This window comes from Strix uralensis, chromosome 19, assembly GCF_047716275.1.
Source record: "Strix uralensis isolate ZFMK-TIS-50842 chromosome 19, bStrUra1, whole genome shotgun sequence".
NCBI classification, from domain to species: Eukaryota; Metazoa; Chordata; class Aves; order Strigiformes; family Strigidae; genus Strix; species Strix uralensis.
This window is the reverse complement of record NC_133990.1, coordinates 12,528,748-12,542,649: the sequence shown is the minus strand read 5'-3', so window position 1 is coordinate 12,542,649 and position 13,902 is coordinate 12,528,748. Positions and strand designations below refer to the sequence as shown.

The window sequence follows — 13,902 nt, the reverse complement described above, 5'->3', positions numbered from 1 at the left end:
CCTTGCTGATATAAAACAGAGTTGGGGAACTTTATAATGGCAAAGATCTAGATAATTTGATCTTACCTGTCTGAGTAGGAACCACAGACTTTTTGAAAAGTGAATTGGGAAATGAGGCCCAGGAGAGGCTGATGAGTTGCTAAGGTCACACACGAAGTTGGTAGCATAGCAAGGAATAAAACCGATGCATACGTTTGTCCTCTTCAGCCTCCTGTGATGCTTACAAGATGGTAATTGAATCCGCAGTTTCTTCAGCTAAGGAAAGTCTCGAAGACCTTTCTAGGTAAAGAAGTGGCTAGGTAATACAGGGCTGCAGCAGAGATTGTTTTCCCCATTTTATGCAGATTGAAGAAGTGAAGGGCTTCATCTGTCATTTTTTACTTCGAATTTTATTCTTAAACTCAGATGGCTGATCAGTGGTGAGACCAAAAGCAGAAGCAGGGTCTCACTGACATGGTGCAGAGCAGCAGAGTGTATCCTCGCCATGCATTTCTCATTAGCCTGGTTGCAAATCTGCAGAGAGTCAACAGTGTAGGAGGGTGATTCCCTGTAAGCTCACAGTCTTTCAGCCGTGGCAATCCAGAATCTTGTTCCTGTAAGTGCCCTTCCCAGAGAAGCTCTCCAGAGCAGCATAGGGAACTGGGAGAACAAGGTTGCCAAATACCAGGACGTGTATTCTCAAAACTTGTAGGTGGAGTGTTTGCACATTTCCTCTGCATCCTTTCTGATTGAATTGTGGGTTGTTCAGGTGCTTCTCCTGCGTGTCTCAGTCTACTAAAGTCAGTCCCCATGTTGTTTTCCAGAAAGCATTGCAGAACATAGTCTAACAGCATGCATTACTTGTTTTTCTTGTTTGCTGTTTTTTGTCCCTCCCCACTTCTTCCATCCATGTTCAGCCATTTACCAAGTATTATTCATTAGAAACCTGAGCATCTCATCCCAAGGAAAGAAAAAAAAAAAAAAAAGCTTCTAGTGAGCCAAAACTTACTCATCCTATCCTGTTTTTCTGCCTTCTAAGAAAAATGTATATGGTCTAATCGTAATTCCCAAGTGACCCATAAGCTGGGTCTAGCTGTGGTAATCAGAGCCTCAGACTGGAGGCTGGCTGTCAGAGGTGGTTGTTAGAACAATTGATGCAGTAGACATCTGTCTCAGCTGAACTCTGCTTGTACCTTTTGGAAAAAAGTGAGCATTCATTTGTATACATAACGTGGGAACAGGAGAGAATCCACAATTCCGTTGCCATCTTTCTTTAATGAGCTATCATGATGTTTCATTAAAGTAACATGCACACTTTGAACTGTCACATCTCTGCACAAGGTGCTACTTTAGTAGCTGGAGGAAAAATCGCTTCATTGCACAAGATGCAATGCTTCTGCAATTCATTGGTCTGTGGCTGAGTGGCATGTGGGGATAAATTAGTGAGGGACAGAAAGATAATTTTTGCTTGCATAATTAGGGCTGTTTAAAATTTAAATATATAAAACAACTGTCCCCTCATCTTTCAGAGAGATGTTTTTGTGATGCTTTTGGAAACAGTTCATACTTCTAATTCTTCCACAAAGATTACGCTTCTGGCACTACAGAATTTCCAACAAATATCAAGCTCTTGAGTCAAACACGCAGAGGCCATCATGAGGTTGAAAAACACACAAACAAACTATTGTTAAAATTTGCTGATGCTGCTGGCATTGCCAAGGGGGCTTCTTGTTGTTCTTTGCTCATATGATTTAAAGTAATGAGAAAATTCAGAATGAGATAAATTAGGAGGCAGATCCTATGAAAGGACCAAGCCTTCCCCACCGCCGCTGAGCAGTACTCAGACGTGTACACAATGGGGCCTGTCACCAGACGAGCAAATGCATTCTAAATACTTGATATCAGTAGTAAGGGAGTATAAGGATGATACTAGAGGACCTGAGAGGGGGAAGGAAAAAAAGATCATTTTGAAAAAACCGAGGCCCACAGTTTTATTTATGATTTAAATATCAAAGTCCCAATCGTATAAGTGCAAATTATCTCTTTTTCTCAATAAATTATCACTACACTCATATGACAGTGAATTGGAAAGTGCATCATCCTGTGTAGCCAGGTAATTTTTTCCTCCTCCAAATATTACACTGTTTAAATGAGGCTACATTTTTGTGAACAATGTGTGTATCAATATAAAATGAATCACGCTCACACATTCTTCTCAGGCCTTTATTTAACACCTGCTTTGCTCACCTTTTGAAATATAAGAAAGTATCTTTGCGTATTCTTAGTGGAAAGTCTGGTATACAAAGAGTCCTTTGTACCATATCAATAAAGTAGTTCAAACATGTGTCTAAAGGCCTTCAGTATATCAGAAAATCAAGTGTATGACGCATCAAATTTCCTTTTTTTGAAGACAGTTGAACTCTTTCCTGTAGAAAAACAGAAGGATGAAAAAACTGGTAGAAACAAGTTATGCTGGTTCCACTTCTAAGTGGAGTTACACCAAAGTACGATTGTTCCCATTGTGTGGGTGAATGACCTGTTATAAATATTTATGTATGAATACAGCAGCTGATGTGCACTCATCAGCTGACCAACTGACCAACATGGTGGCCAACTGGAGCTGCCATTGAAGGTTTTGGGGACTGGAATGTGTTGAGTGCCCCTTGGTCTCAGCGTGATGCCTCGCAGTGGGTGGAGTTGGCAGGACCTCGCAGCGAGGTGGAGATGTGCACAGGGTAGGCCTGGAGGCTGGAGGGGCTGCAGTGATTTTGAAGTGGAAAGGTTGGAGTTTGGCTCCTCAGGCATTTGGAGGGGGCAGATGGCTGTGTACTTCTTCCCATCTAAACCATCTGTGATGTGATGCATGTGTTGGCATGAAAGTGTTAAATTGATTTTTTCAGTAGTAAAGTAATAGTGTTCTTTCCTTGGAGTTTGTTCCCATATTACAAACGTAACATTATTCTCTGCCCTTTAATTAATGCAGCGCATTGCCATTCATCATCCTGCTGGCACAGCCTCAGTGAGCAGCGTTACTGTGCGCTCCCTTGTTGTCTTCATTGCCAGGGCATCTGAGCACATCAAAACCAAGAACTTCCAGCATATGTCTGCAGCACTGGGAAGTGGTTTTTATCTGGGGGGGGTGGGAGGAAGTAGGGCATGGACACCATGAGAAATTTTCCAGGTCACTCACAACTGGTCTGTGGTACGCTCAGGAGCTGGGCCAGTGTTTAGTCTTTGTACCTGAGCCTTAAAATGGACATTCACCCCATGGACTGGGCTACCCTGTGCGTGCTGCCCATGGAGCTGAATTAATCTCCTTATGAAGCAGTTGTCTTTGAATTTGTTTCAGGGACTTTGCTGCGTTTTCTTTAAATCCAGGGCTGCTTAGGTCCTACTGAGATGTTCTGTGTACTTGAAAATATATTGAATCTGAAGTTGTGTGCATGGCTTACATACCTTTTTGACTCCTTTTCCTTGTTTTTCTTTTCAGTGTTGTGTTTTTCCCGTCTGACTGATTTCAGTCCCATGTTCCTATCATAACACGCACGGTGTGAGTATTGGGCAGAGCAACCTGACTATTTCAAGCTTCAGTCTGGTTTCCTTTTTTTGTCCTTTTAAACCATGGTACTGGAGACCGGTAGCCATGGTAACTCTGTTATCTGTGTTGAGAAATAAATACTAAAAATTGCTTTTTTTACTATTTATATATAAAAATGCAGAAGCAAATAAAACCTGCCGTATATGACTCACTTCATATTTTAAAGTCTCCACTACTTCTGTTAAATGTGGAACCAAATAATCTGAGAAAATTAAAACAAACTCTGCGCCTTTTCAAGGGATTCCACTGGCAACGTGCACAGGTGGGCTTTAGCTGTATTCAGCTCGTGTTGGTTTATGTACCCCAGAGAGCCTCAGCTGGGGTGTGGGCTGGATGTGAGTGACAGAGGCACTCCAAAAGGAGCCAGATCTGGCCGAAGGCTTAGACTGATCTTTGCTGTTTTTCATGTCTTTGTTAATCAGACTTTATCCCACAAAAGGGCTTGTGTTTTCCATACCTTTGTATCAGCTCTTTGTTTTAGAATAGACTGAGAAATGCACCTGCTCTCAGTTAATTTAACATAAACCTTTCCAAGATGGAATTGCTGCAGGTCTAGAAATCTTTAATTACTGCACCTTGATATCTTGAGACTAGTGCATGATTCAGTGATTCCTCATAAAGCAAATCAATGTTTTCGTTTCAATTCCCACATAAAAGAACCTGCAAATTACTTCAAAAAAAGTTTTCTTTACATTCATTATATGTGATAGATGACTGCAAAAATGTCTCCAGTTCTTACTGCCTGGATGCCATTGGTGTATTTTAAGGACAATGTGCCATCAATTCCTCATATTGCCAAATATTCTGAAGACCACTGTATTCAGCTACTGGGAGAGTGACTCAGACAGTCTCAAGGAATATCTCATCTAAGAACTTCATTTATTTTCCAGTAACAGCTCCAGCTGTTGCTAAACTTGACTGCCTTTCGTAAATTATGATCTTTCTAGCACGTCTTTCAGGCTAATTCATTCTTCCTTTCTCTACCTACCTTTCTCCACTAGGGTGATAGAAGGTTTTGTTATGAGAGGTAATACCTTTTATTAGACCAACTGATATAATTGCTGGAAAAAGACACACAAGTTTTTGGCCACTACCACATTTGTCTGTGCCTCACTATTTGATGAGTGTGTTCTTTTAATTCATTAATAGCAGCTTCCATGAGAACAATGGAAAGCAGAGGTTTTGAATGGCTGGAGTTGGCAATATTGTATTTTAAATTCAGATAATATGCTGTTTCACTTCACACATGTGATTTTATTTCTCAGATTGGATGAATGTAACTCTTAGGATTTCAGTGAAATGCTTTTGCATGTGAATTCTTTGAGTGTATGCCAACATATGATTAAAATGCTCTTGTTTACAACATTCCTACTTACAACCTTATTTGCTAGAACAGTCACATAGAGCAAATCCAAAAAGAACCATGTGGACTCAGTATGAAGAAAATTATTTTAAAATGTTCCTATTCACAGAAATATTTTTTTTGAAGTAGCTCTATTTCAGCCTCACTTCTTCTATTTTCTGTACATGATAATGTGTGCATTTATTTTCCAATAGGGATCTGCCACGTGCTGTTCCATTGCTCACTGTCTCTCCTTCTATGTCTCTGATTCACTAATAAACTATTTTTGGTTCTTCTTTTCTTCTGCCTGAATTTCAACTCTTGCTAAGTTGTTGCAGCTTTGCCCTCTCCCTGCAGTGTGTGTTAGTGAACAGTGATTTCTGGCTTGATTTTTTAAAAATTTTTCCTTTTTAATAGTTCACATTATTTTGAGTGGCAGAGCGGCTCTGAAGCTCGCTTCGTGGCCATCCCTGTTCCGACAGACAACGCTCCAAATTAGGGACTCTGGCATCCAATTGTGACAATTTCTAGGCGTGATGTTGAAGGATAAATTAGGAGCATCTGTTACTCCAGGAATGGGCTGCCTTTATATAGTCTGAACTGATTAGTCAAAGGGAGTTTAAGAATTTGTGGAATTGCTTGGGAATTGAAAGGAGAGGCAGGCAGCAGTGTCTGTGTGTGCGTGTGTGCATTTGCAAACACACATGCCTTTGCAAATATGTGAATTTAATCAGTAAGGTATATTAAATTTTTTTGTGTATAAAGGGAGAAGTGAGCCACAGAAACGTAACTGTTGGCTTTTGTACTATTTTCGTAATTATCTCCTGTTTAAAAAAGAATAGGTTTCTGTATGATAGTATTAAGGACTTTACAGCAAACATGGAATTGATTCTCGGAGCAGTGTTGCGAGACCTGTTGCACATGCTGAGGTGCAGTCCGGTTGAATGGCCTGCTCCGGACACTGCATTTGTTTGGCAGCAGAGCTCAGGAACGCAACCCAAACACCGTCCCAAAGCCCAGGCACTTGCTGTCCAGTTTGCTCTGTCTGTATGTGACCTTGGCCTCTGACAACTTGCACTGCAGCTTAAGGCGCTGCTGTTTTATTTGAACTTCTTCCTTCAGGAAAAGGGGAGCTTGCATTTTCTTTGCAGAGATTCCTGATGCGAATGAGAGCTCACACGAGCTGCAGAAGGCTCAGCGCTGCTCACTGCAGTTGTTAAGTGTGTTAGAAACTGTGCAGAGAGAGGAGAATTTGCTGTCACTCTGTAGAAGCTTCTTTGGCAGTTCTAGAAAAATCTTTCCTCTTCCTGAGCGGCATTTCAAGTCCGTTCTCCCAGGGCAGAAGTGCAAAGATGGAAATTCTTGTTTAAATCTCACACATTTCTTATGAGTACCTTGTCCCTGATATGTGCTATTTCATGCCCTTATGTGGAATCTGCTTGTCACTGATGCTGACGGATGCAGGATAAAGTGCACTTTCCTTTGGCTGTGCCAAGTGGATATGCAGCAACATGCTCAGCTAGAAAGTGAACGGCGGATTCAGTGCAGAGCCAGGATTGTCTGAGGGAGAGCTTTTCTTCTTAAAAGTACCTGTTTAAAGGGTGTGCATCCAGCTGCCTTGATGTGCCAGTAGGGATGTGATAGTGGCCAGCAATATGGAGTGAGGTGGACGTGCTGAGCCTGTATGTCCTGTCTACTTGGGGTTTGCAAATCCAGAGTGATTGTTTAAATTATCTCTATTGTAAATTGAAGTACAAATTTTTAGTTTCCCAACTCAGTGGCTCTGCACTCAGGTCTGACATAAGGGCCCACAGGTTTTAGCTGTAGCAGCTAGTTCTTGCTACTGAATAATGGGCGACTTTACATAGCAAGTATGTTACAAAGATCTGAGGTCAGTGGATGGGAGTGAAGAGCCAGAAAGGTTTGTCACATCTCAATACTTGCCATAACAAGCCAAGCAGCAAGAGCCAAATTTGAGCATCCGTTACAGATCATGTACCTTAGCACACAGTTTGTTGTGAGAATTACTGGTGTCAAAGTTCACAGTAAAATATTTCCAGGGAGTATGTAGACATGGGAATTAGGCCAGTAGATGTTGCCTTTCTATTTCTGGATTTAAATAATTAGTTCATTTACTTCTGCAGTCTTCTAGTACTGGATGAAAACACAGGCACGGTGCAGCAAATTGCCCCACTTGGGCTATTTCTTCCCTTTAAATAATAATTTTCCTGTTTGCCAGCAGCACTGCTGTTTACAGCCTGAAGATTGCAGACAGATGGCTTCATCCAGTGTGAATTTCCAGGCAGTATTCAACCTTTACCTTATTTTGAAGTGTCATGGGAAAAAATAATCCCTGTTCTGTGTGCTGGTTTTCATGTATGCAGTTGCAAATGCTGGGTGCCAAGAATGTGAAGGATCCAAACCTAGGTTGCTCTTGAAATGTTGTCATGTGTTTGGGCTTTGCCTTTTTTTCTTTGGTGAGGATGGAGAAAGTAAGGGCTGAGCAGGAGGCAGCAAAACAAAAGTTCATCTATACATTCTTTCTACAGCTCTTCTTCATTCTCAGTAGTGTCTAGAAAATGGTAGATCCCAAAGTGGGACTTGTCAAGGATGAGCTAACAAGAAGCTTCCAGTTGTGAACTAGTCCTTTTCAATGAGCAGGTAATTGAAATGGGAAGCAGTAAGAAAGGACAGATTCTAAATCCTAATTAATCATTGATACTGTCTAAATGAGAACTAGTCAGATGCTTTCGGCTTGCATCTTGTAGTTAAGAGTTTTCAGGTTATAGCTGCTAATGCTTCAACAATCTTAAGCAAAATTGCTAAAGTTTATGTTAGAGATATCTGCTTCTATGGTGTCTCGGTTGTAAGCTCTGACTGTACTTGGAAACATGTTATGAGTATCTGCCTGCCTGCTTCCTTACTCAGTCTTTCTAGTTGTACAGAACACTTGTGTGCTTCCATGGGCTGGCAAATCCAGCGAGTTAATGGATGGAGGAATGACTTGTGCAGGGCTCTGACAGATATACCTGCTGCAGGGTATCACTCTCATAACGCTGTTGGGGAAACTAAAGCACATCCAGGCCCTGCTTTAGAGCCATCATCTCATTGTAAATGCTTCTCTGCCAATGGTTTAGGCTAAAAGGCTCTGAAGGATGTGTGGCAGGAGTTTAAAAGGCAGTAACTGAACCTTATTGGCACAGAGTTGAGATTGGTGATTGAGGGAGATTGGGGCTGGTGTAGCAGGGAATGTCTGTACAGCTTACCTATCATGTTTTGAAACTACCACAGTTTTATTCCACTGTGGAAGGCAAAGAGATTCCAGGAACCAAGTTGTGAGTATCTCAGGTGGCCTTGTCTTGGCAACATCTGTCAGAAGTCAAAGTCAGTGGTGAGAGGCACTGTTGTCATCACTGCAAGATGGTCTGCAACTGCATCTTCAGAGTTCATGTCAGCAGTCATGACCTGCTGTTATACAGGCAGGTCTTCCTGTGGCTCTCTGAGCAGAACAACCTTGAAATTCTGCAATGAATGAAAAGATTGTGTGCTGGGGACTTGGTCACTGCTCTTGGCTATTGCTTTGGAGAAAACCCAGATTTTTGAAATGGATTTCAGCTTGGTCCATTCCAACCCCAATCAATCACATTTAATTATCTGCCCAGGGCACAGGGTATCCGTCAAACTCTGATAAATTCAATGAACATGCAGATTGTATCATCATTTGTCATCAGTACCGTCTGTTCTTGGCAGTCATGCTATGGGCTGGACTGTAGATATGTTGATTAGCAGATACGCTGATCAGTCATGAAAATTCATTTCCAAAATTAATTTGGATTTGGAACGAATATGGTTTTTTTCTACCTCAGGCAAAAGGAGCCTGAATTCTTGATTACACATAATTATTTATACTCATATTTAGGCCACTTTATATACCCCCAAGGTGGTGTAAACTCATATGAGTTTAAATATGAGGTTAGATCTGAAATGTTTAAGCATTTCACTCATTGGATACTTGGAGGAGGAGGCAGAATGGGAGTTGTCTGTCTTTTTAATTGTCTTTATCTATAAGCTGATTTAGATGTCCTCTGCTATTTTATTTTCTCTTTGGAGGTCTGACTTCATCTTAATCAGAAATAGCCCAATTGGTTCTCTCAAGCTTTTCCTAGAAAGTGCAATTTTCAGTAGTCGTGGTTAAGGAACATATTCTGAGGGGTGCCTGCTCTCCCCTTTTTGAGGGGGGACCTCAAAAAGTGGGAACCCTGTCTGTTATTTCCCAAAAGACAGATGTTGTCCTACACTTGAAATCCCAGTACATGAGGCTGCCTTGTGTCCCAGCATGTGTTGCTGGGAATATCCCCCTTCCATCTTTACTTCAGTATGTCACGGGGAGGCACCTCTCTGTTCTCCAGTTGTACTGTTATGTTGAAGGTAATAAGGGTACTTTTGCTATGGGCTTTCAAAAATACTTGCAACACCAGTCACTTGGCATTCAAAGGAAATTTTTGCAATGTTTAGGAATGTTGGACTGTAGCATGTGCCAACATGCTCAGCCAAAATTGTCGCCTGGTATTTCCACAACAAAATGGTCTGCCCAGAGTTCAGTGTCTGCCATCATAATACCTTGGGACTACTGATGGCTCAGTGTTCCTTCAAGTCTCAGTTTTTCCATGTAAACCCAGACAGGCCTTGTTTTCACTGTGCTAAAACCAGGTTGGTACTGTGACTTTCTCTCCATTAGTGAAATTTAAGCAAGAGAACAGTGTTTTAAACTGTATCTTGGGAAAAAAACCATACAAAAATCCTCAAGCAGTTGGCTTTCTACCTACTCCAAATTTGCAAGATTTTACATACCATGCAAGAGATTTTTTTTTTTTTTCCCTAATGCTTGTCTGGGAACCTCTCTTCCAGAAAATCTTGTTGGGGATTTCTTAAATCTGCCTCCAGCTGTCATTCATACTGAGCGGCAGCAGGGGCTAGACTTTCCCTTCAGTCTGTAAGTCCATTTGTTGTAGAGGCCAATAAGTATCTAAGGATGTATTGGCAACCTCAAAACATGCTGAGGTGCCGGGCTTGATAGTTAAGCCCACTACAAGTTGTCCAAGCTGCTATCTCTGTCTTTTACTATTTGCTTAGGGTCACCCTACCTTATATTCAGTCTCTGCCTGTTTGCGTACATGATTCTCAAAGCACTCAAGCTCCAGTCCTGCGTTTATGGGGCAGCAGTGAGACTGGTTTGGGCGCAGTGGAGGCAGGAGGATCTGGCTGTGTGGTACATACTGGTGATAAGGACCTATTCTCCAATATTCTGTATTCTTCTTTCCTTTTTAACAGATTAGTGTTTATTTGATCTTCCCTTGGGTGTGTGTTGTCCTCTTTTAATTGCAGTTTTTTGAGTATTCATACCCCTTTGCTTAGCTCCTAAGTTATGCTAATAAGTTCCTGATGTATGCCAAGATAATGAAGATGATTAATGAAATTGTTACACTCCCAAATTCTTGTTGTAACTTGCTGTCTTTAACTGGTTTCAAACTTGGATTCATCTGCACTCTTACCTGCAACACAGCTCTTACGTTTTAGCCACAGAAGCAGGAAAATGGGAACACGCTCCACTGTCTTCAGAGATTGTCATGCAAGAACCCCACTGGAAAGTTAAACGTAGTGAGCAGGCTGGCGGCAAGTGGCTGGTGATTCAGTCATGAGTTTTACTGAATGCCACAGAGAGGTGACACAGGTACGAGTAGCTCACTTTTGCATTTGGCAAAAGGCATGTTCCTTCTATGCCAGACTGCAATTATCCCACATGCCATAAAACAGGACTGGCAAAGATGGTGAAAGAATACATACTAGTACAAAGTGGTTCAAGGGGAATTAGTAGATCCCATAATCTCTGTTACACTGCTTGTTTTTCTGAGTACTTTTACTCTTCTTCCAAGACTAAAATACAGCAGTTAAGCTCATTAAAAACACTTTAATGTATAAACATTCACTGTTTTTCATTTCCTTTACAAGCAGCACTGATTTGATAGGTTTCTTTTCCCAGAGACATGAATATTTTTGTAGGAGAAAGTTTGCTCTGATAAAAGCAGCTTTAGTAAAGTGTGTGTGATTCTCTTCCCTCTGACAAGTATTTTGCTTCTCACTGATGTTTTCTTTTCCAAAGATCTGCCCTGTACAGGGAATTTCAGATGTGGAAAGAAAAGAGCTCCTCACAATGCCTTATGGCGGCATTTGATATAATATCCATACGTGCCTTGAAAAGCAATAAATATTGCTGGGACATTGGTCAGATAATACATACTAGGAAACACATCCAGTTTGCTATAACTAGCTTTAATAAAAAGGTATGTCAGTGTAAAGCAGATTTATCTTTTTCTGGAAATTTGCATGTATTGCAGTGAGGTTTTAAAATACTGCCTGTGTTAGAGATGGCTGTATTTTCTTCTTGGGATCTTTATTCAGGAATGGTCTGAAACAGACTGTGATGGTAAAGCTGGGAATCACCAGGGTTCCACTCCTGTGTTTCCTTTCTGAGCAGTTATTTGCATTCTTTCATGCTTGTGTGGATCCTTCCTTGAGAAGAACAGAAGACATAGCCAGGAGCAACGGGCACACACCAGCTACACCAGCCATGGGACTGGTAGTGCCCAACTGCTGACAGCTCTGGGAGATTGTTAGTGTATGTAGCTGTAGCACAGAATAATGTGTGCACCTCTGCCCACCCGGCCTGTGGCTTTATGCGGCAGTTGCTGAATCTTTTCCTTGCTGTCTTTGTGCCTTGGTTGATGCTTCTAGAAGAGTCCAAGTGCACTGGAAGTACAAATCTTAAAGCTTATGTCTCACTGTAAAGCTTGACATATTCCAGCCCATACAAACTTTTCTTCTGTATTATTCAGTGACCCCACTTGTTATCTGCTTTGTAACAGGCCTGGAGAAGAGTCCAGACACTCACACTGAAGGAGATTTATGTTTCATTTAAGCCTGTAGCTCCTAAATGTGCAGAGATTCATTTGCCAGTGGGGATGTGTTGCACTGCTGCCTGATCCAGAGCTGTTCTGGGGCCAAACGCACCCTTAGAAACACCTTGATAAAAACAAAAACATGATTAGTTTCTTAAAACAAGAACAGAACTAACCTTTTCTGGAACAAAAGCATGCACTGTAGAGCTAAATGTTACTTTTATTTTTAACTCTGGAATGTTGGGAGTTTGTGATTGAAAATGAAATAACCTCATCATGGTACATGGGTACATCTTACACACATGCATCTTTCTACAAACAAATCAGTTGTTATGATAAGGAGAGAATTTAACAGCTACAGCCAAGACATCTTTCACAAGGTAGCTCTGAAGAGAAGTACAAACTCATGACGTTGACCTGAAGTATGAAAAACCTGCATTCAGTTCCCTCCTATTCCACAGGTTTCTTCTGTGACTTTTGGCAAGTCAGTTAATCTCTTGATGCCTCCCTTTAAGATCTATAAAATTGCTATGAAAGTATTTCCCACCTTACAGCAATATTGTGGGGAGCGGTGTATCTAGAGTGTATTGCACTGCAAAGTAGTGATTAGATGCTGTGGTCATTGGGGTCAGGCAAATACTTAAGACTGCAGGAACACAGAGGAGGTCCCCATGTGCATGGTCTGAATTTTGCTTTTTTGTCTTGAGAGGGAGCACAAGTGTGGGCTCTCTCCCATCTGTATGCAGTAGACTGAACCTCTGTTTCTAGGACATATTATTTCTCAATCACTGAGTCTGCACATTAAGTCTGCATGTAAGAGGGCATCCTCTTGCCTACTTGCGAAACTCTGCTTAAAAAATAGTCAAGACAGAAGGCTGCTAAATCATTCTGCTTATTTTCTTGCAACATCCTTTTCTTCCCTGTTTCATCTGGAAACTCACTGACACTCAAATCTAAGAATTAAATGCCACTGATTTGTGAACCATTTAGTTATGTAAAGATTATCCATGTCTGTAAAACCAGCCTGCGATTCATTAGCTGTGATGAATATATTTAATGATGCTTCATATAACTGATGACATCGCATGCTAGCTTAATTAGGTGAATTTTTTAATTTTGATTTTTTTTTTCCTAGCTAACATTGCTCTTTGTCCAAAATATGTTGTTATTAGCTTGCAGTATTATTGACTCGGTTCCCCTGAAAACCTCCCATGTACCTAGGGGGGACAAAAGGAGAAAGTTGTTTTTTGAAAAAAGTGGGAGGTGACTGTTCAGTGGCTCTCCATACAGCTCATGTTTATGTTAAGTACTGTGGGCAGAAAGTGATTATGCTGAAAGCTTGTAAGTCCAGGCATTCACAGGTGTTCAGGTGCCTTATCATCCCTTGAGGATTTAACCACAGACTGCTGATGGTCTCCTTAACTGCAAACTCTGATAGGTTAAATTTCAGCACTAACAGCAGGGATTTCAACACATGAAGAAATGTTTGATATCTGTGGATTTTGCTTAAGAAATGAAAAAGCTTTTATGCTTCTTGAAGAAATGTAAAGCTTGTTGCTTCTGTGGCCGGAGTATGTTCAGACTGGGAAAAGGAGTCCTTGATTTTGAGCTGACAGAGAGGTGTAAATGAAATCTGAATCCAAGATTTCCAGTAAAATCCATTGGCTAATCCTGTCCTTTAGGGCTGGATAGGGTGGGTCCATCTGGTGAGGTTTGTGACTTCCCAAGTGCAGCCTCTGACTGCATTAGAAGAAATGTGTCTCTAGTTCTCCTAGGTCTCAGCTAGGAAAGAGGATTGGTTTGAAAGCAGAGCAGGAACCAAAGTAAGCCTTGTTTGGCAAATTCTGTTTAGAGCATGTGCTGAATCTCTTCAAATGCTCTTGCATAAAACCATTGACTAATTGCATTCTGCAGCCATATATGGTCTTTCTACCTCTGTATCTAATAATGTATTTACTTTCTCTCCCAGTAACAGCTTAGGGATTTAAGAGGCCAAGACCCATTTTCAGAAGAGATTCTTCAGGCCA

General features: G+C 41.2%; 1 protein-coding gene across 1 annotated transcript in view; it reads left to right on the top strand.

Annotated features, from left to right (window-relative positions):
• COPRS (coordinator of PRMT5 and differentiation stimulator) overlaps positions 1 to 13,902 on the top strand; it is a 159,570-nt gene that overhangs the window by 42,259 nt on the left and 103,409 nt on the right. The gene's annotated exons all lie outside the window — the stretch shown is intronic.